The 21,410-nt window shown below is 45.9% G+C and overlaps 1 long non-coding RNA gene and 1 pseudogene across 1 annotated transcript; both read right to left on the bottom strand.

Moving 5' to 3' along the window:
* LOC121005750 overlaps positions 1 to 21,410 on the bottom strand; it is a 148,084-nt pseudogene that overhangs the window by 84,652 nt on the left and 42,022 nt on the right.
* LOC121003585 lies at positions 3,402 to 3,911 on the bottom strand. The gene is made up of 3 exons (XR_005779526.1): positions 3,856 to 3,911; positions 3,549 to 3,728; positions 3,402 to 3,466 (listed from the first exon to the last, which is right to left on the bottom strand). It is a non-coding gene; the product is annotated as an uncharacterized LOC121003585 (long non-coding RNA).

Here is a 21,410-nt window from a genome sequence, read left to right as displayed (position 1 = left end):
ATATGTAAGGTGGAATTCAAACGGTACAAAGGCAGACCATTTTGTCACTTCACATTCAGAAGGGCCTTTTTAGCCACATAAGAATGGCTGGACAGTCCCCTGGACATGACCAACACCATCTGCAAGCCACGTTACTTTTTCAAAAATGAATGCACATAAATTTGTGATGTGTGCCATGCAGGGAACATGTGTTATTTCCCCCAAATGAAGTACAGCCACAATGTTCCTTCCATTGTCACCAACCACGTTGTCCAGTTGTAGATGGAGGAGAGAAATCCAGCAGACTTGCTACTTGATGCAGATTACCAACTGGTCTATGTAGCTTCTCTTGCCCAAGCTCATCAGCTTTAAGACAACATGGCAATGCTTCAGTTTGCACATATAAAAGGAGGTAAAAAAGTGGAAGCAACAATCTGCTCTGTTTTTGTTAGGGATAGGAGGATGTCCATTGAGGAGGACGCGGATAAGCACCTGGTGTAGGGTACCAGATAATCAGCAATTGCAAGCTGCAGCATGGTGGCCAAGACCATACAGTGGTTTAAGAAGACAGGTTACACACAGAACAGGCCTCGTCATGGTTGACCGAAGAAGGTGAGTGCACATGCTCAGCTCCATATCCAGAGGTTGTCTTTTCAAAATATAGACGTGGAAGAGGATTCAAGTGGCAACTTGTGAAGCTCTAGTGAACTCCATGGAAAATAATGGTGGCCACACTAAATATTGACACTTTGGGCACAATTTGGCCATTCTCACTTAGGGGTGTACTCACGTTTGTTGCCAGCGGTTTAGACATTAGTGGCTGTGTGTTGAGTTATGTTGAGGGCACACCAAATTTACACCGTTATACAAGCCGTACACTGACTACTTTACATTGTATCAAAGTGTCCGATCTTCAGGGTTGTCCCATGAAAAGATAGAATAAAATATTTACAAAGATGTGAGGGGTGGACTGACTTTTGTGAGATACTGTTGGTACCAGCAACAGATCTTGATGATTTGCTTGCCCAAATGCATTCAGCATGGCAGAACATTCCTCAGACAATCATTAGTAACCTCATTGGTAGGATGTCAAGGCGTGCAAGTGAATGTATTTATGCCCGTGGCTCTCATACTCAATACTGAATAAATTTGTTTCCCTTTTTTTGTAATTTGCAGATGATTAAAGGGGTTCTCCAAGATTTTCCTCACCATAGGTCTTCAATATGAGGTCAGCAGAGGTCCGGTACCTGCACCCCCACCAATCAGCTGTCTGAGGAAGCCTCAGTGCTCACCGGAGCTCCAGTTAATACAAAGCCTCCTCACAGCTTACCGGGCACAGCGCCGTCTGTTGAATAGTAGCTGTGCTTGGCATTGGAGCTCAGACCCATTCCCTCGAATGGGACTAATCTGTGCCTAGGCCATATGACCGATGAACGTCACATTGCATGGCCAGGAAGAGGCCTAAGAGCGCGCAGAGCACAGTGTCCTCTCCATACATCTGGCCGACAAGGCTGCCGGGAATTGAATCCACCACCGGTCTGATATTAATGACCTCTCCCGAGGATGGACTATATGTATCATATACATACTGTATATCACCTATAACGCTGTCACATTTCCATCCTAATTTAATTAGAATTTTAGCTGAATCAGTGAATATAACGCTGAAAAAACTGACAAAAGACAGAGCCTAAAAATGTAACATAAAATTGTATCATCCAGTGAAGGAGTAGAATCTGCGAGTCTTCTCTGCTTTACTTAGTAGTCACTACTCACCTGGGCGGTTATCTGTAGGAATGTCCTCTGTACTCTGCTCATCACCTCTCACATAGATCTCTGTAACATATATAATGTTCAGATCTTCACCCGGATTCACAAGCTGTGAAATAAATATTGTAGAAGTCATCAGACGGTTGGAGAAGTCGTGTGGAAGGTTTTATATGACCTGAAAAGACAACCAAAAATGACCAGACAGCAGGAGTTATCTGACCCAAATATCTGCAGGTCTCCTGTATAAATCCAATCTGATTGCTTCATTATTCCAACCAGTTTGCAATGCAGGGAGAGTAGCCCTTATATTCCATCCCTAACATTACATTGTGTGTATATAACATTATATTGTGCACCTGTTGCCCTTGCTGCCCGCCCCAGGACTGTGAAGCCGGTAAGCCAAAGTTCTTTAAGTCCGTGGCTTGTTTACCTCCTCGGAATGGGCATAATCATCTGCTCTGCTGCAGCCAATGACTGGATTCAGGGGTAACATGTCCACAAGAGACACATCACCACTAAAGCCCGTCATTGGCTGCAGTAAAGCAGGTGACCATGCCTGTGCCGGCGAGGGAGCAAACAACATTTACTGGAAGATGGACACCCAGGAGCTGGCACACATAGCCAGAGCTAAGGGTAGCAGGTACGTATGACTCTTTCCATAGTAGAGGCTGCGGGCACATGTGAAAAGTTACTTATTCCTGAACAAACCCTTTAATTCTGTCTTCCTGATCTATCTTCCAGTTTTGGGATGACTGCAGGCATGAAGATACTGTACCTAGTATAAGGACAGCGGAGAACAGAGGAAAGGTGAGAACTGATTATCTATCACCACTAGAACACTCTGCTTATAACTGTATATAGTATAAGGACACAGTGGTATAACTAGAGTTCTAAGGGCCCTAGGGAAAACTTTGGATAGGGCCCCCACCCTCCCCATTATATATCTGAATGGGTTGTAGTACACTGCCGCTGATCACTACACAAACCTGCAGCGTCTAAACCCCTATAGCTATAAAGAGCCTGTAAGGCCCCCTACAGTGTCCTAGTAGTTAAATGTCCCCAGCAATAATAATGCCCTGCTTGTGTTACCAGTATTAAAGAGGACCTGCCACCGCTCCTGACATGCCTGTTTTAATAGCTTCATGCATTCCCCATGTAATAGCAATTATGGAGAATCTATTCCTATGGCTCTATGTTGGGAAGGCCATCTTAAAAGTCTGTACAGGCAGAAAATTGTGAGAAGCTGCAGACAACATGTAATGTCTATGGTCAGCTGTAATCCTGCCATCTCCACCTTTCTCATTATACAAGGATAAATCATATAATACTGGTGGATAAAACAAGACTGAACACAAGATCTTCACAGCCTTCTACAGATCATAGGGAACATTTTAAGAGGCCTTATCTCCATCTACCTGATCATCCTGTGGTACATTGTGATGTTCTTCTGAACCATCCTGTGGAAGAAGAGGACTGGGACATCTCTCCGGTGTTCTTATCTCTTCCTTAACTGTAGGAAACACATCCAGTGACTGAATTCATTCCTTACATACAGATAATGAGAGGACGTGTGTATTTAGTCATGTCTATTACCTGGTGATGTGAGGGGCCGGTGATCCTCCATCATGATGTCCTTGTACAGATCTTTGTGTCCTTCTAAATACTCCCACTCCTCCATGGAGAAATAGACGGCGACATCCTGACACCTTATAGGAACCTGACAACACAATGATACAGTCATCACCCAGATCCCTTCATAGCGTTCCTGTATAATGTCCCAGCATTCCCAGCAGTGTCACCTCTCCAGTCAGCAGCTCAATCATCTTGTTGGTGAGTTCTAAGATCTTCTCTCTCTTGATTTCCTCATGTATCAGGGGGTGAGGTGGAGGCGCCATGATTGGGCTCAAGATTCTTCCCCATCTTTCAGACACAGGGTCCTGACAGAACCCACTAGAGGTCTTCTTCACTACTGTGTAGTCCTGGTTATGGAGAGACACAGTAATAACTATCACTCCATACATCTCTAGAGTCCCTCACCTCTCTTCATGTCCATCTTTTAGTAACATAGAGAAGATGATGTAATGTGACATCATCAGAATCTCTCACCTCTCCAGTAAGCCGGAAGAGGATCTCTAGGGTGAGATTTATTATACTCTCCACCATCTTGTCCCTGTCCATCCTTGTGGGGTCAATCAGGAGAAGGATCTTATATAGAAGATCTCCACTGAGCGGATCCTATATTGTAGAAACCTGAATGGAAAGAAGATGAGACTGTGTAAAATTCCCCCCCCAAAAAAAATCACATGTAAAATACACTAACTGGGGATAATAAGAGGAGACAACGGAGGAGATAATAAAGTGTAGATGTTGTGTTCTCTCTTTTTATAGTGATCGAAACATGTGTGAGGTCAAGGCAGTTTCATGGTATGTCACACCTTCACATGACCCTACAGCCAATAGAATACGTCATCAGTGATGCCACAGCACGTGACCACCATAGACCATCATATGCCTCAATGGTCAGGTGATATACAGTATAGACCAAAAGTTTGGACACACCTTCTCATTCAAAGAGTTTTCTTTATTTTCATGACTATGAAAATTGTAGATTCACACTGAAGGCATCAAAACTATGAATTAACACATGTGAAATTATATACATAACAAACAAGTGTGAAACAACTGTAAATATGTCATATTCTAGGTACTTCAAAGTAGCCACCTTTTGCTTTGATTACTGCTTTGCACACTCTTGGCATTCTCTTGATGAGCTTCAAGAGGTAGTCCCCTGAAATGGTTTTCACTTCACAGGTGTGCCCTGTCAGGTTTAATAAGTGGGATTTCTTGCCTTATAAATGGGGTTGGGACCATCAGTTGCGTTGAGGAGAAGTCAGGTGGATACACAGCTGATAGTCCTATTGAATAGACTGTTAGAATTTGTATTATGGCAAGAAAAAAGCAGCTAAGTAAAGAAAAACGAGTGGCCATCATTACTTTAAGAAATTAAGGTGAGTCAGTCAGCCGAAAAATTGGGAAAACTTTGAAAGTAAGGGCTATTTTACCATGAAGGAAAGTGATGGGGTGCTGCGCCAGATGACCTGGCCTCCACAGTCACCGGACCTGAACCCAATCGAGAGTTTGGGATGAGCTGGACCGCAGAGTGAAGGCAAAAGGGCCAACAAGTGCTAAGCATCTCCAGGAACTCCTTCAAGACTGTTGGAAGACCATTTCAGGGGACTACCTCTTGAAGCTCATCAAGAGAATGCCAAGAGTATGCAAAGCAGTAATCAAAGCAAAAGGTGGCTACTTTGAAGAACCTAGAATATGACATATTTACAGTTGTTTCACACTTGTTTGTTATGTATATAATTTCACATGTTTTAAAGGGAACCTGTCACCGGGATTTGGGGTATAGAGCTGAGGACATGGGTTGCTAGATGGCTGCTAGCACATCCGCAATACCCAGTCCCCATAGCTCTGTGTGCTTTTATTGTGTATAAAAACTGATTTGATACATATGCAAATTAACCTGAGATGAGTCAGAGCTTGAAAATATGACTCTTCTCTGGTCACACAAGTAAGATATGACTCTTATGTTAATTTGCATATGTATCAAATCATTTTTTTTTTACACAATAAAAGCACACAGAGCTATGGGGACTGGGTATTGCGGATGTGCAAGTGGCCATCTAGCACCCCATGTCCTCAGCTCTATAGACAAAATCCCGGTAACAGGTTCCCTTTAATTCATAGTTTTGATGCGTCTACAGGTCCAATCAGTGTAATTGTAAAACGCTGTGGAATATGTTGGCGATACATAAAAATTATTTCTATCTAGACAGACATTGTGTTGGCAGATTTGGTTTTTGGCAGCTCATCACAACCTCACAGATGGTGTAGTTTAATAGATTTATTTTTAACAAGCAGCATGACGAAATACAGCGGTCATTAAAGGGTTTCTCCGGCATGTACTCAGGATAGGTCTTCAATATGAGCTCAATGTAGAGGTCCAACTCCCAACACCCCCGAACAATCAGCAGGTGGCGCTTATACAGATACATAAATATAAGGTTACACAAAAATTTTAATGACATGCTAATATGAAAGTATTCAGATCCAGGTGCTGGTTTGAAAAATGTAGACATATTATTCCCTGTTTCAGCTGAACAGCTAGATGCATTTCACTCAGAAGCAGGGAACATATCACTACTGTGAAATCTACCATCACTGTATTGCTGTGATGTCCATTTCCTCACTTCACACTATGTTTGTTTTAAGCTCCCGACCTCACAGAAAAGATAAGGAGGAGTAAATCACACTTACAGAAAGGCAGGGGGAGAGGCATTTCTAGGTTAAAACTAGGGATCGACCGATAGATTTTTTAGGGCCGATACCGATAATTTGTGAACTTTCAGGCCGATAGCCGATAATTTATACCGATATTCTGGGAATTTTCATTTTTGAGAAAAAAAAAAAATTCCTACACAAATTTGCTGAAAATTAATATGTTTATTGTTAACGTGTATTATTTTTATTTATTTTTGTAAATCTTTTTCATTTATACTTAATATTTTTGTTGTTTTTTTTGTTGTTTTTTTTTACTAACTTTTAGCCCCCTTAGGGACTAGAACCCTTGTCCCATTCACCCTGATAGATCTCTATCAGGGTGAATAGGAGCTCACACTGTCCCTGCTGCTCTGTGCACACAGCAGCATGGAGCTTACCATGGCAGCCAGGGCTTCAGTAGCGTCCTGGCTGCCATGGTAACCGATCGGAGCCCCAGGATTACACAGCTGGGGCTCCGATCGGAGGAGCAGGGGAGAGGGGATCCTGTGGCCACTGCCACCAATGATTAATACTGGGTGGGGGGGGGGGCACTGCACCACCAATGTTTTTACTATTGGGATGGGGGTGGGGGGCGCACTGCGCCACCAATGATTAATACTGGGGGGCTTGGGGGGGGGGCGCACTGCGCCACCAATGAAGATAAGTCTCTCAATCATTCATATACAGGAGGCGGGAGCTAGCTGCAGAATCACATAGCCGGCTCCCGACCTCTATGAGCGGTAGCTGCGATCCGCGGCACCGAAGGAGTTAACTACCGCGGACCGCAGCTAGTACCGCTCATAGAGGTCGGGAGCCGGCTATGTGATTCTGCAGCCAGCTCCCGCCTCCTGTATAGGAATTAATGAAAGACTTATCTTCATTGGTGGCGCAGCGGCCACAGCCCCTCCCCTCCTCTTATCTTCTCTCCTCCCATTGGCGGCAGCAGCAGCAGCACAGGGGGAGGGAGACACTGCTTCCTTCTCCCCTGTGCTGCGGAGGGAACACGGAGAGCGATGAGAGCAGCGCGTTCTGTGTTCCCAATACGTTATCGGTATATCGGCAAAATAGATGCCGATAACGGTCAAAATCCTCAATATCGGCCGATAATATCGGTAAAACCGATAATCGGTCGATCCCTAGTTAAAACATTCGGGGCTTGGGCCCCAGATGTTTTGTCTCAGGTCCCAAATGTACTGCCTGCCAGATAGATACAATTGGACGGCAATACAATTTAATCTAATGCATTGGAAGAGCTGAAGGACCTGTAATGACATCACAGTCCATGTGATCAGTGCTGAAGGGAGAGGTTGAGGACCAGCGATGATGTCACCATCATGTGACCAGTGCAGGAGAGGATGGCGTTCTGCAATGAAGAGAAGTCCTGTGGAAGAAACAGTGGTGAGGTCTGATACATGAGGAGAGGTAAGTGAAGGGAAAGATTTGGTGTGAGAGCCAGAGAAATGCTGGGGGTTATGGTTATTTAACTGGGATTGTTTGTTAGGGCTGATTGTTTGTTGGAGAGGGGTGGACTGATGCCATTTACATGGGACTGAATGTTGGAGGTGGCTGGGGCAGGGTGATGTTATTTACATGGGAAGGTGTGTTGAAGGTGGCTGGGGGAGGGAGTGATGTTATTTACATGGGACTGAATGTTGAGGGGGTGATGTTGTTTACATGGGATTGCATGTTGGAGGTGGCTGAGGAGGGGGTGATGTTTTTTAATAAGCAATCTCTCTACAAACTTTCTTCTTGACCCCTTACAATCTGCCTTTCACCCTCTTCACTCTAAAGAAACTGCCCTTACTAAAGTGTCTAACAATCTCCTAACATCAAAAAGAAATGGTGATTATTCTCTACTGATTCTGCTGGATCTCTCTGCAGCGTTTGATACCGAAGACTATAAACTCCTCCTCACCATGCTCCACTCAATTAGCCTTAGGCTGGGTTCACACGAGCGGATGCCGTGCGTGGCATTCGCTCCGTGAAAGAGTGCCAAGACCCGATGCAGACTGCAGAGGCACGGAGCATTAACATGACTGATAATGCTCCGTGCCTCTCTGTGACCTCTTTACTACGAAATCACAGTGCCTCTGCAGTCTGCATCGGGTCTTGGCACTCTTTCACGGAGCGGATGCCACGCACGGCATCCGTTCGTGTGAACCCAGCCTTAAGAACACTGTTCTCTCCTGGTTCTCTTCCCATCTCTCTGGCCGCTACTTTAGTGTATCATTCGCTGGCTCTTCTTCTCCTCTTACTATTCATGTTGGTGTTCCTCAGGGCTCAGTACTAGGTCCTCTACTCTTCTCCCTCTACACAGCCCCCATTGGACAGACTATCAGTAGATTTGGCTTTCGATACCATCTCTATGCTGACGACACCCAACTATACACTTCATCCCCTGACATCACCCCTGCTTTACTCCAAAACACCAGCAATTGTCTGGCAGCAGTCTCTAACATCATGTCTTCTCTGTATCTAAACCTGAACCTCGCTAAAACTGAACTTCTTGTCTTTCACCCATCTAATAACCCACCTAAACTTGATATTTCAATTTCAGTCTGCAGCACTATCATAACTCCTGACCAACATGCCCACTGTCTTGGGGCCACATTTGACTCTGATATTTCCTTTGTTCCCCATATTCAATCACTTACACGCTCTCGTCGTCTGCACCTCAAGAATATCGCCAGAATCCGCCCTTTTCTTACGGTGGAAACGGCAAAAACTCTTGTCGTTGCCTTGATTTATTCTCGTCTTGACTACTGCAACGCATTACTAATCGGTCTCCCTCTCACTAATCTCTCCCCCCTTCAGTCTGTTCTAAATGCTGCAGCCAGGCTCATCTATCTATCTATCCAACCCCTAAACTGCTGCTACTATCCTGTGCCAGTCACTTCACTGGTTGCCCATCCACCACAGAATACAGTTCAAACTTCTCACCCTCACCCACAAAGCTCTCCACAGTGCTGCACCTCCATATATCCCCTCCCTCATCTCCATCTACCACCCTACACATGCTCTCCATTCTGTTAGTGACCTAAGATTAATAACCTCCATAATTCGTACCTCTCACTCCCGTCTTCAAGTTCTCGAGCTGCACCTACTCTCTGGAATACTCTGCCCCAGAATATCAGGTCAATTCACAACTTCTCTACCTTCAAACGTCTCCCCCACCAACTCCTCTGGCCTAAACTCCATCCTCTAGCAATCCCAATCCTGAAGCAGATCGGCCGGCACCACTCCTGTCAGTTCAATAATGGCTCGAATCCTACTTATCACAATCAACTACCTTATGTGTCACCCCCAATTTCTCATAGATTGTAAGCTCTTGCGAGCAGGGCCCTGACTCCTAGTGTTTCAGTTGTATATTGGTCAGTTACTTTTGTTTTGTACATGAATCCTATGAATTTGTAAAGCGCTACAGAATATGATTGTGCTATATAAATAAATATTATTATTTACATGGGTCTGTATATTGGAGGGGCTGAGGAATTATAATTTCACTAAAGGGGGGAATATAACTACTGGGGTCACTCTAGGCGCATTATAACAGTAGGGGGCAGTATAAATACTGGGGGCACTTCAGGGAGAGCATTATAACAGTAGGGGGCAGTATAAATACTGGGGGCACTTCAGGGAGAGCATTATAACAGTAGGAGGCAGTATAAATACTGGGTGCTATGTAAGGGCATTATTAATACTGGAGGGCTATTCTACTAATGGAGGCAATCTTGGGGAGCAGGAAGGATGAGAAAAGGCGTGCAGCAAAGGTCAGACAGATGCTGGTGGTAGGGGACTCTATTATTAGGAGGACAGACAGGGTCATCTGTCACCGAGACTGTGAATGCCAAACAGTGTGTTGTCTTCTGGGTGCTCGGGTTCGGCATATTGCGGATCGTATTGACAGATTGCTGGGTGGGGCGGGGGAAGACCCGGCGGTCATGGTACACATTGGCACCAATGACAAAGTCAGGGGGAGATGGAAGGTCCTGAAAAATGATTTTAGGGAACTAGGAAAGAAGCTCAAGTCCAGGACCTCCAAGGTAGTGTTTTCAGAAATACTACCAGTGCCACGAGTGTCACCAGATTGACAGCGGGAGCTTAGGGAGTTAAAGGGATTCTATCACCTTGTTTTAGCCTATAAAGCTGCGGACATGCACGGCTAGATCGTCGCCAGCATGTCCGGAATATACCTGTCCCATAGCGCGGTGTGCGTTTATTGTGTTTAAAAAATTGTTTTATAGATATGTAAATGAGCCTGGTAAGGAGCCCAAGGGGCTGTACTAACCTTCTTGGAGCCCAGCCACACCCAATGTGAAGGAGCCCAGCACCTGCATCCTCCGAATATCCTCCTTGATCACAGTTAGATCGCCGTAATCTCACAATGTGTGAGCTCGCGCATGCGCAGTGCCAGCATAGTGTTCCTCCCCTGTGCTGGCATCAGCCTCAGGGAAGGAACTGCGCATCGCGAGATTACGGCGCTCTAACTTTGTGAGCAGGGAGGAGATTCGGAGGACGCAGGCGGTGCTGGGCTCCTTCACAGGGAGCATGGCTGGGCTCCAAGGTTGCCAAAAGCCAGGTATGTGCAAGCCATCAATCTATCCATGAGACAGATAACAGCCAGCATACCTTACGATGGCAGCCATGTGCACTATGAGATATTCCAAACCAGCTCTTGGATGGCTTAGGTGGACCTGCACACCTAGATCAATATCATTTAGGCAAAAATGTTTTCTGATTGTCCTAACATAATATTCAATAACCTTTCTATACAGTTTTGTCATGTAAAAACTCATTTGCATAAACATGGGCATATGGGAAAGACATGCAAATGAGCAGAATCTGCCTTGTTTTTCAGCGTCACAAGACTTTGAAAACCAATAGATGGCGGTATTAAGTTATGAACAGCGCCATCTATTGGTTTCATAGTCTTAGGACAAGAATATTAGACTATGAATCTTATGATAAGCTTATTAGTGTAGCTGTTTGCATGGAAAATTTGCAAAAAAAATATCGCAATTAGAATATTCGGGATCTACACTGCTCCAGTCCACGTCTCTGAGATCTCCTGGATATGTCCTCTATATAACGCCCCCTCCTCCAGTCCACGTCTCTGAGATCTCCTGGATATGTCTTCTATATAACGCCCCCTCCTCCAGTCCATGTCTCTGAGATCTCCTGGATATGTCTTCTATATAACGCCCCCTCCTCCAGTCTACGTCTCTGGGATCTCCTGGATATGTCTTCTATATAACGCCCCATGCTCCAGTCCACGTCTCTGAGATCTCCTGAATATGTCTTCTATATAACGCCCTCTCCTCCAGTCCATGTCTCTGAGATCTCCTGGATATGTCTTCTATATAACGCCCCCTGCTCCAGTCCACGTCTCTGAGATCTCCTGGATATGTCTTCTATATAACGCGCCCTGCTCCAGTCCACGTCTCTGATCTCCTGGATATGTCTTCTATATAACGCCCCCTCCTCCAGTCCACGTCTCTGAGATCTCCTGGATATGTCTTCTATATAACGCCCCCTGCTCCAGTCCACGTCTCTGAGATCTCCTGGATATGTCTTCTATATAACGCCCCCTGCTCCAGTCCACGTCTCTGAGATCTCCTGGATATGTCTTCTATATAACGCCCCCTGCTCCAGTCCACGTCTCTGAGATCTCCTGGATATGTCTTCTATATAACGCCCCCTCCTCCAGTCCACGTCTCTGAGATCTCCTGGATATGTCTTCTATATAACGCCCCCTGCTCCAGTCCACGTCTCTGAGATCTCCTGGATATGTCTTCTATATAACGCCCCCTGCTCCAGTCCACGTCTCTGAGATCTCCTGGATATGTCTTCTATATAACGCCCCCTGCTCCAGTCCACGTCTCTGAGATCTCCTGGATATGTCTTCTATATAACGCCCCCTGCTCCAGTCCACGTCTCTGAGATCTCCTGGATATGTCTTCTATATAACACCCCCTGCTCCAGTCCATGTCTCTGAGATCTCCTGGATATGTCTTCTATATAACGTCCCCTCCTCCAGTCCACGTCTCTGAGATCTCCTGTATAGGTCTTCTATATAACCCCCCTCCTCCAGTCCACGTCTCTGAGATCTCCTGGATAGGTCTTCTATATAACGCCCCCTCCTCCAGTCCACGTCTCTGAGATCTCCTGGATATGTCTTCTATATAACGCCCCCTGCTCAAGTCCACGTCTCTGAGATCTCCTGGATATGTCTTCTATATAACGCCCCCTGCTGCAGTCCACGTCTCTGAGATCTCCTGGATATGTCTTCTATATAACACCCCCTGTTCCAGTCCACATCTCTGAGATCTCCTGGATATGTCTTCTATATAACGCCCCATCCTCCAGTCCACGTCTCTGAGATCTCCTGGATATGTCTTCTATATAACGTCCCCTCCTCCAGTCCACGTCTCTGACATCTCCTGGATATGTCTTCTATATAACGCCCCCTCCTCCAGTCGACGTCTCTGAGATCTCCTGGATATGTCTTCTATATAACGCCCCCTGCTGCAGTCCATGTCTCTGATCTCCTGGATATGTCTTCTATATAACGCCCCCTGCTCCTGGCTTTTGTTGCACCTCAGGGAGGCCGCCCTTGAAATGCATTATATACTAGAACCAACCTCTTGTGATTTGTATTTTATGTTATTATCTTTAGGCTGGTGTCCTGCCCCAGAAGCTGCGTCTTTACTTCCTGCTTCATGTTCTCTGGAATTTGTAGATTAGGCTGAGTTCACACTTCAGTTATTTGATCAGTTATTTCCATCAGTTATTGTGAGCCAAAACCTGGTGTGGGAGAAAAACACAGAACAAGTGCAGATCTTCCCATTACACCTGATCTCTGAGTAGCTTCACTACTGGTCTGGGCTCAATAACTGAAGGAAATAACTGAAGTGTGAACTTGGCCTTAAGGGCGGATGGAGCTGTGTATCTCTGTGGCTGTGGAGCCTTATATGTGTGGATGTGATGAGTGTTCCACTTACCTGGGGGCAGGCGTGTCCTCCTCTGACAACCCTTCACTATGGAGCCTCCTGGGCTGTCATTTCTACCACCAGGCAGGAGTCGGGCTCCAGGCTGTGCTGCAGGAGAAGGTACAGGACCTGTGATGATGTCATGACCATGTGATCAGGTGTGGGCGGAGTCAGGTTATGCTGCTGGAGAAGGTACAGGACCTGTGATGATGTCATGACCATGTGATCAGGTGTGGGAGGAGTCAGACTGTGCTGCAGTAGAAGGTACAGGCCCTGTGATGATGTCATGACCATGTGATCAGGTGTGGGCGGAGTCAGGCTGTGCTATAGGAGAAAATACAGGACCTGTGATGAAGTCATGACCATGTGATCAGGTGTGGGAGGAGTCAGGTTATGCTGCAGTAGAAGGTACAGGACCTGTGATTATGTCATGACCATGTGATCAGGTTTGGGCGGAGTCAGGTTATGCTGCAGGAGAAGGTACAGGACCTGTGATGATGTCATAACCATGTGATCAGGTGTGGGAGGAGTCATGGAGATCACATGACTAGGTTTATCTGCTCTGTGTGTGAGACTCTGCTGTGCTGTGTGGAATTCCAGTCTGTATGTAGCAGAGCTGTAAGCCTGTAATGTTTGTATAGATGAGCTGTATCCGTGTAATGTCTGTGTAGTTGAGCTGTATGTGCATACAACCAAGCTGTTTATGTGTAATATTTCTCTGAAGACTTCTATCAGTGTGTGCAGCAGAGCTGTGTATGTGTAATGTTCAGTTACTACAGCGGAGTCTTTGTCATGTCCATGTAGCAGAGCTGTGTATGTGTAATGTTCAGTTACTACTGCTGAGTCTTTGTCATGTCCATGTAGCAGAGCTGTGTATGTGTAATGTTCAGTTACTACAGCGGAGTCTTTGTCATGTCCATGTAGCAGAGCTGTGTATGTGTAATGTTCAGTTACTACAGCTGAGTCTTTGTCATGTCCATGTAGCAGAGCTGTGTATGTGTAATGTTCAGTTACTACAGCTGAGTCTTTGTCATGTCCATGTAGCAGAGCCGGCGATGTAATCTGCTGGTATCGGGGCTCTGTGTGTGCTCAGGAGATGTTTAGGGGTAACTCTGTCCCTTTTCTCCATATCAGTTATTAGAAATGATGTCAGCGATATCTTATGTCGGGGCAGATGTAGGATTTCCGCTGTGGGGGAAAAGGAGGAATAAACTTCTCTTCTGTTATTCCTAGTGTTAGCACATAAATGGCCGCGCTGTGTCTTATCGCTGGGGATTTTCTTTGTAGTTGATCTGAGCTTGTCTGCTGCTCCATTCCAATGGGGGAACATGGGCCCCGTTCTCATGACTGGCAGGGGCCCCCAGCGGATGGACCCCCACAATCAGTGGACAGGAGATAAGTTCCCTTGTTTCAGTCTTGTATCATTGGCTGAATTTCTAAGATGAGATTTTAGTCTTTGGAGATTAGAAAAAACGCATCCGGCGACGCTGGAGAACGGCGGAAATGTCGGACAGATTTTCCTCGAAAGGGCGGCTTCCAAGGTGGCAATTGCGCGCTGAATTCAGTCTACGATTGTTGAAGCATACCGCGCCCGAGGCAGGGTTCCGACCTTCTGGTGTCATGGCTTACTCCACCAGAGCGGCGGGCGCATTTTGGACTCGGAGGAATCGCGATTCGGCTGCACAGTTGTGTAAGGCGGCTACTTGGTCCTCCTTACACACATTCACAGGGTTACCAGGTGCATACTTGTGCATCGGTGGTCGCTGCTTTGGGCAGCATGGTCTTGCAGGCGGCAGTTCTTAGATGCCTGCAGGGACTATTGCTTCCATGGGTCTGTGGTTTTTCCCTCATGGACTGTGGACTGCTCTTGAACGTCCCACGGTTCCTGTGTCCCCCAATGAATATGGGTGAGAAAAGGAGATTTTTTTATAACTTACCAGTAAAAACTCCTTCTCGCTCTTCATTGGGGGGCACAGCACCCACCCAGTATTGTTGTTCGACCACAGTTGGCAGCTGCTGGGTTGAACCCCGCATGGTTGGTGTTCCATGTTTTTTCTTGGTTGGCTTGCTTCTCCTACTGCTTGTACACAAACTGAAGCTCTCTCTCCAGGCTGGAGGGGGTATAGCTGCCAGCAGAGGAGCTAACAGCGTTTACTAGTGTCAATGCGTCCTAGAGGACATAGCTATACCGGAAAATCGAAAATCTATAAACTGAAGATCGAAACCATGGTGACTGATAATGGGAAGAACATTCTATTGGTCCTGCATAAAAGGAGGACTGACCCATGCGCCATGCATGGCGCACATCTTTAATCTGGTTGTAACACGGTTCCTGAAGTCTTCCACCTAACTGCAAGATGTCTTGAAAACGACCAAGAAACTGGATGCACTTACAACTGCATTATCACCATTCAGAAGAGGGATGACTACTGGCTCTCCGCCATGTTAGACCCTCACTACCAGGCCAAAATGGGGGCCTTTTTTACACCTGCTGAGGAATGATAAACGTATCTACTATCGAGACATCCTATGTAGTCGGTTGGTCGCTGCTTATGTGCCCCATTGCCCATCCTCAGAAAGGTCTGACCCGGGGGACCCTCAGAGCTCACGTTCCACTGGCATGACTGCAGGGGGGAAGGGGGGAAGGGGGGCAGGAGGAGGACCAGCTCCATCAGCAGCAACTTAATGGGGTTGGCCACTTTCTCCACTCAAATGCACCATATCTGTACTTGAAATTTGGAGAGTTTAGTGCAGGTGAAGTGAGTAATTTGCCTGGTCACATGACCCTCCATCAGCAGCCATTTTATAGACAGGACTGCTGTGTGGACAGCACAAAGGACTTGGCCAATAAAATAGAATACCTTATTAAATATAGAAAATGTTGCAGAATATCAGCAAAGACTACATTAGTAATTGCCATATACTCATTTTGCAAACACATTTAAGAAACAGTAGCCTGAAAGTGACCTACCCCATTAAGTCTTGAGACTCTAATGAGTACTTTTCTTCACCTGCCGACTGAAGAAAACACCCAGCAGCAGCAGGACAGGGAACCAGAAGCTGGTGGCATACTTGGATTGTACCCTGTAATCCCAGATCCCCTGGACTACTGGGCAGCTAAACTTGACTCGTGGCCGCAAATAATATTATATTTCATTATACTGAATCAGTGGAGCCGAGCTGCCAGCGTGTCTGAGCCGAGTGTGACATGTAACCACAGGGTCTGCTTTGAAGAGGACCTTTCACCGATTCTTACCCTATGAACTAACTATACAGATAGGTAGAGCGGCACCCGGGGATCTCCCTGCACTTACTATTATCCCTGGGCGCCGCTCCGTTCTCCCGCTATGCCCTCCGGTATCTCCGCTCACTAAGTTATAGTAGGCGGAGATACCAGTCCCTAAGTTATGGTAGGCGGAGTCTGCCCTAGCGCTGGCCAATCGCAGCGCAGAGCTCACAGCCTGGGAGGTTATTTTCTCCCAGGCTGTGAGCTCTGCAGTGCGATTGGCCAGCGCTAGGGCAGACTCCGCCTACCATAACTTAGGGAACGGAGATACCGGAGGTCATAGCAGGAGAACGGAGCGGCGCCCGGGGATAATAGTAAGTGCAGAGAGATCCCCGGGCGCCGCTCTACATGTCTGTATAGTTAGTTCATAGGGTAAGAATCGGTGAAAGGTCCTCTTTAAAGCAGGACCACCTTTGGAGCCCGTTTCCTCTGCCAATTCCCTTCACCTGAGCAAATGGGCAGGCATTAAATCCTAACTCCACATATTCCATATATATATTCAAAATCTTTATCAGAAATATATTCTCATCTGCTTAGTTTTACGCTAAATATCTATCAATTGAGGAACGAAGTCACCTGAATCAGAAGGTCGGCAATCTTTATTTCCTGCCGACAGTGAGACAACCAAATAACACACAATACAATGTTGTCAAGCTCTGCTAAGCAGCTGTCTGATTATACTAGGAGTCCAGGCTTTATATAAGGTTCTTTATGTAAGTAATAAAGAAATAAGCTATATAATAATAATCTCTATAACTAGGCAGGTTAGTTGATACTTTGCATAGAACATATAACAGGATGTTACTATAGAATATGACAGGATGATGAGGCAGGATGTTCTATAAACTATTGACCCAGATGTTCTCTGCAGTTGTGCTTTATTACCCAAGTCAACAGTCTTTACAAAAATCACTTTGTTAACCCTTAAAATGATATGAATTTCAAAAACTTTTCCAACATGGTGTAGTGGATGAATCCGGTTATGTCGGAGCAGCTTCAACTGAAGAGATTGGTCACCATCTCGGTCTAAGGCATAATGGATGGATCTGTGGAGTTCTGGTGCCAGAGCTACTGTAGACCAGCTGATTGGTGGGGGTGCCAGATCACCACCACCAATGTGATACGTATGGCCTATCCTGACAACAGGCCAAATATGCAAATTGACACCAAAATAAATGGTTAAAATTGGTTCCCTGTTTTGGTCATATTATTTTATTTTTTTGCTGTTTTTTTTGTTTCATGTGAAAAGGCCGACTATGTTGACGGTTTCGGCAGGTGTGGACTGTTTTTCTATTTTATTCTCACTTGTATTTTATGATAGATTTTGATACTTTTAAAATGCATTTTGGCAGGTGGGACATTCACGCATTTTTTCTTATTTTTACATTTTTTTTATAACTGGGCCATCCAAATGTGGCAAGTGAAGCTTCTGCACCATAACGGCCCCTGCCTGGCAAGGTAGAAACCACTATGTGCACAAAACAAGCAATCACCGACAGAATATATTATGGGGCAGCGCCCAAAACCATCTGTAACAACAGTAAAGAATCACTACCCCCCCCCCCCCTCTGAGCTATCGTCATTACTTCTAGAAGTACAGATGTAGCAAGGGTTAACACACAAACTCTTAACTCAAATTTCTTATCTCAAAATAGTCACAAATGTAACATATCCCATGAATATATTTTATATCATCTTTAATTATAAAACTAAAGAATCCAGAGCTGGTGGGACATACAATAAAAAATAATCAAGGAGATGAATGAACCACATGACTTCTACAAATACAGGGGTGGCGGGGGCCCCACTTGTTGGATTTATCTACAGGTACATTTTGGTCAGGGTGTACAGACTAAGATGATATTCCTTTAGGAAGATGAGTAATGGCCTCTATGTAATTAGGCAATCCTAGCCAGGGTCACTTTTTGGGAGAACTTGCACAGTACTGATGAAATGTGCCCAGTAAGACGAGAGCTGACAGATTTTTTTAATGTTACAAATACTTATAGGGGTAGAACAGACCGGGGCTGGAATAGGCAGATTGTTATCCTATTATAGTAGGCCCTGGTTTTGTGCTTCACCAGGTATGGTTGAAAGATACACTACTCCCATAGATTTATTGTGTGTCACGCAGACAGGCTTAGGCTCCATTCACACGTCAGTATGTGTTTTGCATATCCACGGACACCGGCAATGTGCGTTCCGCATTTTGTGGATTGCACATCGCCTGCACTCTCATAGAAAATGCCTTTTGCGGACAAGACTAGGACATGTTCTATTTTTTTGCGGAAGCGGAATTGCGAATGCGGACAGCACATTCCAGCCCCATTGAAAATTAATGTGTTCGCACCCGTTCCGCAAAATTGTGGAACGGATGAGGACCTATTTTGTGGGCGTGTGAATGGACCCTTACTCTGATCAGTGGTAGCCCCTCTCTCTATTACTACCCCTGTGCTGTCCCATGCTCAGAGGTAGGTGGAGCGTCTTTAAAAATCAGTTTAGGGATTCGGTCAGAAGCTTAGAACAAGGACCTCAAACGTAGTGTTTTCCAAAATACTACCTGTACCACAAGCCACACAAGAAAGGCAGCAGGAGATTAGGGAGGTTAACAAGTGGCTCAAAAACTGGAGTAGGAAGGAGTGGTTTGGGTTCCTAGAGAACTGGGCCGACTTCTCTGTCGGCTACAGACTCTATGGTAGGAATGGGCTGCACCTCAATGGGGAAGGAGCAGCTGTTTTGGGGGAGAAGATGGCTAGAAGGTTGGAGGAGTGTTTAAACTAGGGACTGGGGGGTAATTACGTTACAGGAGGGGAAGATAGTGCAGCTAGAGACCGGGGGGAATGTAGTGGGACTGGGGGAGGAATGGAAGGAAGGACTAGAACAGTTCAGAAGGAAAGGTGTAGGGTAACAAATATACATAAACCTCTTAATTGTATGTATACTAATGCCCGAAGCCTGACTAATAAAACTGGGGAGCTGGAATTAGTGATGTGTGAGGAGGACTATGACATAGTGGGAAAAACTGAGACATGGCTGGATGATGACTATTACTGGGCAGTTAAAGGGGTATTCCCATCTAAATGATCATCTTTTAAAAGTTTACACTGGTGCCATAAATCATTTTTGTAAATAGCTTCTATTTTTTATAATGCACCTATTTAGAGAAATACACTATGGGCATCTATGGGCTGCGCTTGCGCAGACCGCTTTTTCTTTTCACCCAGGCGGCCGGTGATTCAGACGAGTGCGCGCACGTTGCCGAGCATATCGTCTTTCCTCACTGCCGCGTCTGATACGGACCCGCGCATGGTCTCTATGCAGCGCTGCCTCTGGATCGAGCTGCGCATAGAGGGGTTGTGCATTGGAGCGATTGGAGGGACACAGCTGCCCCGGGTGCCGGCTCAGAAGCAATGAGCGCTTCTATCAATACAGATGGAAGCGCTCATTGCTGATGCCCACATACTGTGCGGCGGGGAAGGGGACCTCCCAGCAGCCATGTATAGTGCCAGGCAGGAACGTAACACTCCCCCCAATACTGGTGGCACAGATAGCAGGATACACCGTGGGCACCGCTGACTGGCAGCTGGTCTACCTTCTGTGACCTGTGTCTTATCACATTACACAGGTGATATATGCAAACACCTGTGTAATCTGTCAGTCACACCAGAAGGGGTACCGCAATACATAGGCCAACCTTGTCAAACCGCTGCGTCTTTACCCACCTGCAGCACACAACTTCCCAGAGTAGGACAGTCCTGAGGAGAGAAAGGACGTGGGATGAGGTCGAGACCATGTGATCAGTCACATATGTGGAAGGAGTCATCTGGGCTCCACTTCGTTAAGTATTGGTGTAAGTTTTATGTTCAGAGCAGTGTCTGCATCAGTGCCGGTGGGTGAGGGCTTTAGTAATATTTTATGGGAGGCAAAAGCACAGATCATTTGGCTACTAGCTAACATGCTTTTGGGCTGATGTATAGCAGTGAATTATTGTTTTGCTGCTCAGAATGGGGTGTGTGTGTGTGTGTAAAACTGTATTAGAATGCAGGACAGCCATATGTTACTGTCTTACCTCACTTCCCATGGCTCTCTGAGTGATAATTCCCCATCAGTAGGGATGGAATTCACAGACACTGCAGGCTGCCAGACTGATGACTCATACTATCCACATGAACGAGCACGCAAGGACTGAGTTCTCAGTGTGATGTCATAAAGAGGCGTGGCCAGCCTTCACTAAAAATGTCAAAGCCACCCAGCCTTAGAAGCAGGAAACCAGGAAGTGAACAGCAGAGCTGGCTGCAGGTGAGGACGAAATAGCAAGATAGGAAAACCCTTTTAATGTACAGGGTTACAGTCTGTTTAGAAAGGATCGCCAAAACCGGAGAGGGGGAGGGGTCTGCCTGTATGTAAAGTCCTGTCTAAAGCCCAAAGTCCGAGAAGATATAAGTGAGGGACATGTTTAGAAAGGATCGCCAAAACCGGAGAGGGGGAGGTGTCTGCCTGTATGTAAAGTCCTGTCTAAAGCCCACAGTCCGAGAAGATATAAGTGAGGGACATGAACATGTGGAGTCACTGTGAGTAGAAATACATGGAGAAAAAACCTATAATAAAATACTAATAGGAGTTTATTATAAACCACCTAATATACCAGAGACCACAGAAAATGTACTACTAAACGAAATAGACGAGGCGGCAAATCTTAATGAGGTCGATATTATGGGGGACTTCCACTACCCAGATATAGACTGGGAAACTGAAACCTGTACATCTCAAAGGAAACCGGTTCTTGGCAAGAACCAAAGACAATTACCTTTCCCAACTGGTTCAGGATCCGACTAGAGGGACAGCCACACTGGACTTCGTATTAAAGAGGACCTTTCATCGGTCCAAACATTGTGAACTAAGTATAATGATATATACAGCGGAGCCCAAGGATCTCACTACACTTACTATTATCCCTGGGCGCCGCTCCGTTCGCCCGCTGTGTCCACCGGTATCTTCAGGGACTTGGTTATAGTAGGAGGAAACTGCCCTTGTTCTCCTGGGCGTCTCCTTCTCCTAGG

This window comes from Bufo bufo, chromosome 6 (assembly GCF_905171765.1).
Source record: "Bufo bufo chromosome 6, aBufBuf1.1, whole genome shotgun sequence".
Lineage (NCBI taxonomy): Eukaryota > Metazoa > Chordata > Amphibia > Anura > Bufonidae > Bufo > Bufo bufo.
The sequence above is the reverse complement of the archived record's forward strand: the minus strand, read 5'-3'. Positions and strand labels throughout refer to the sequence as shown.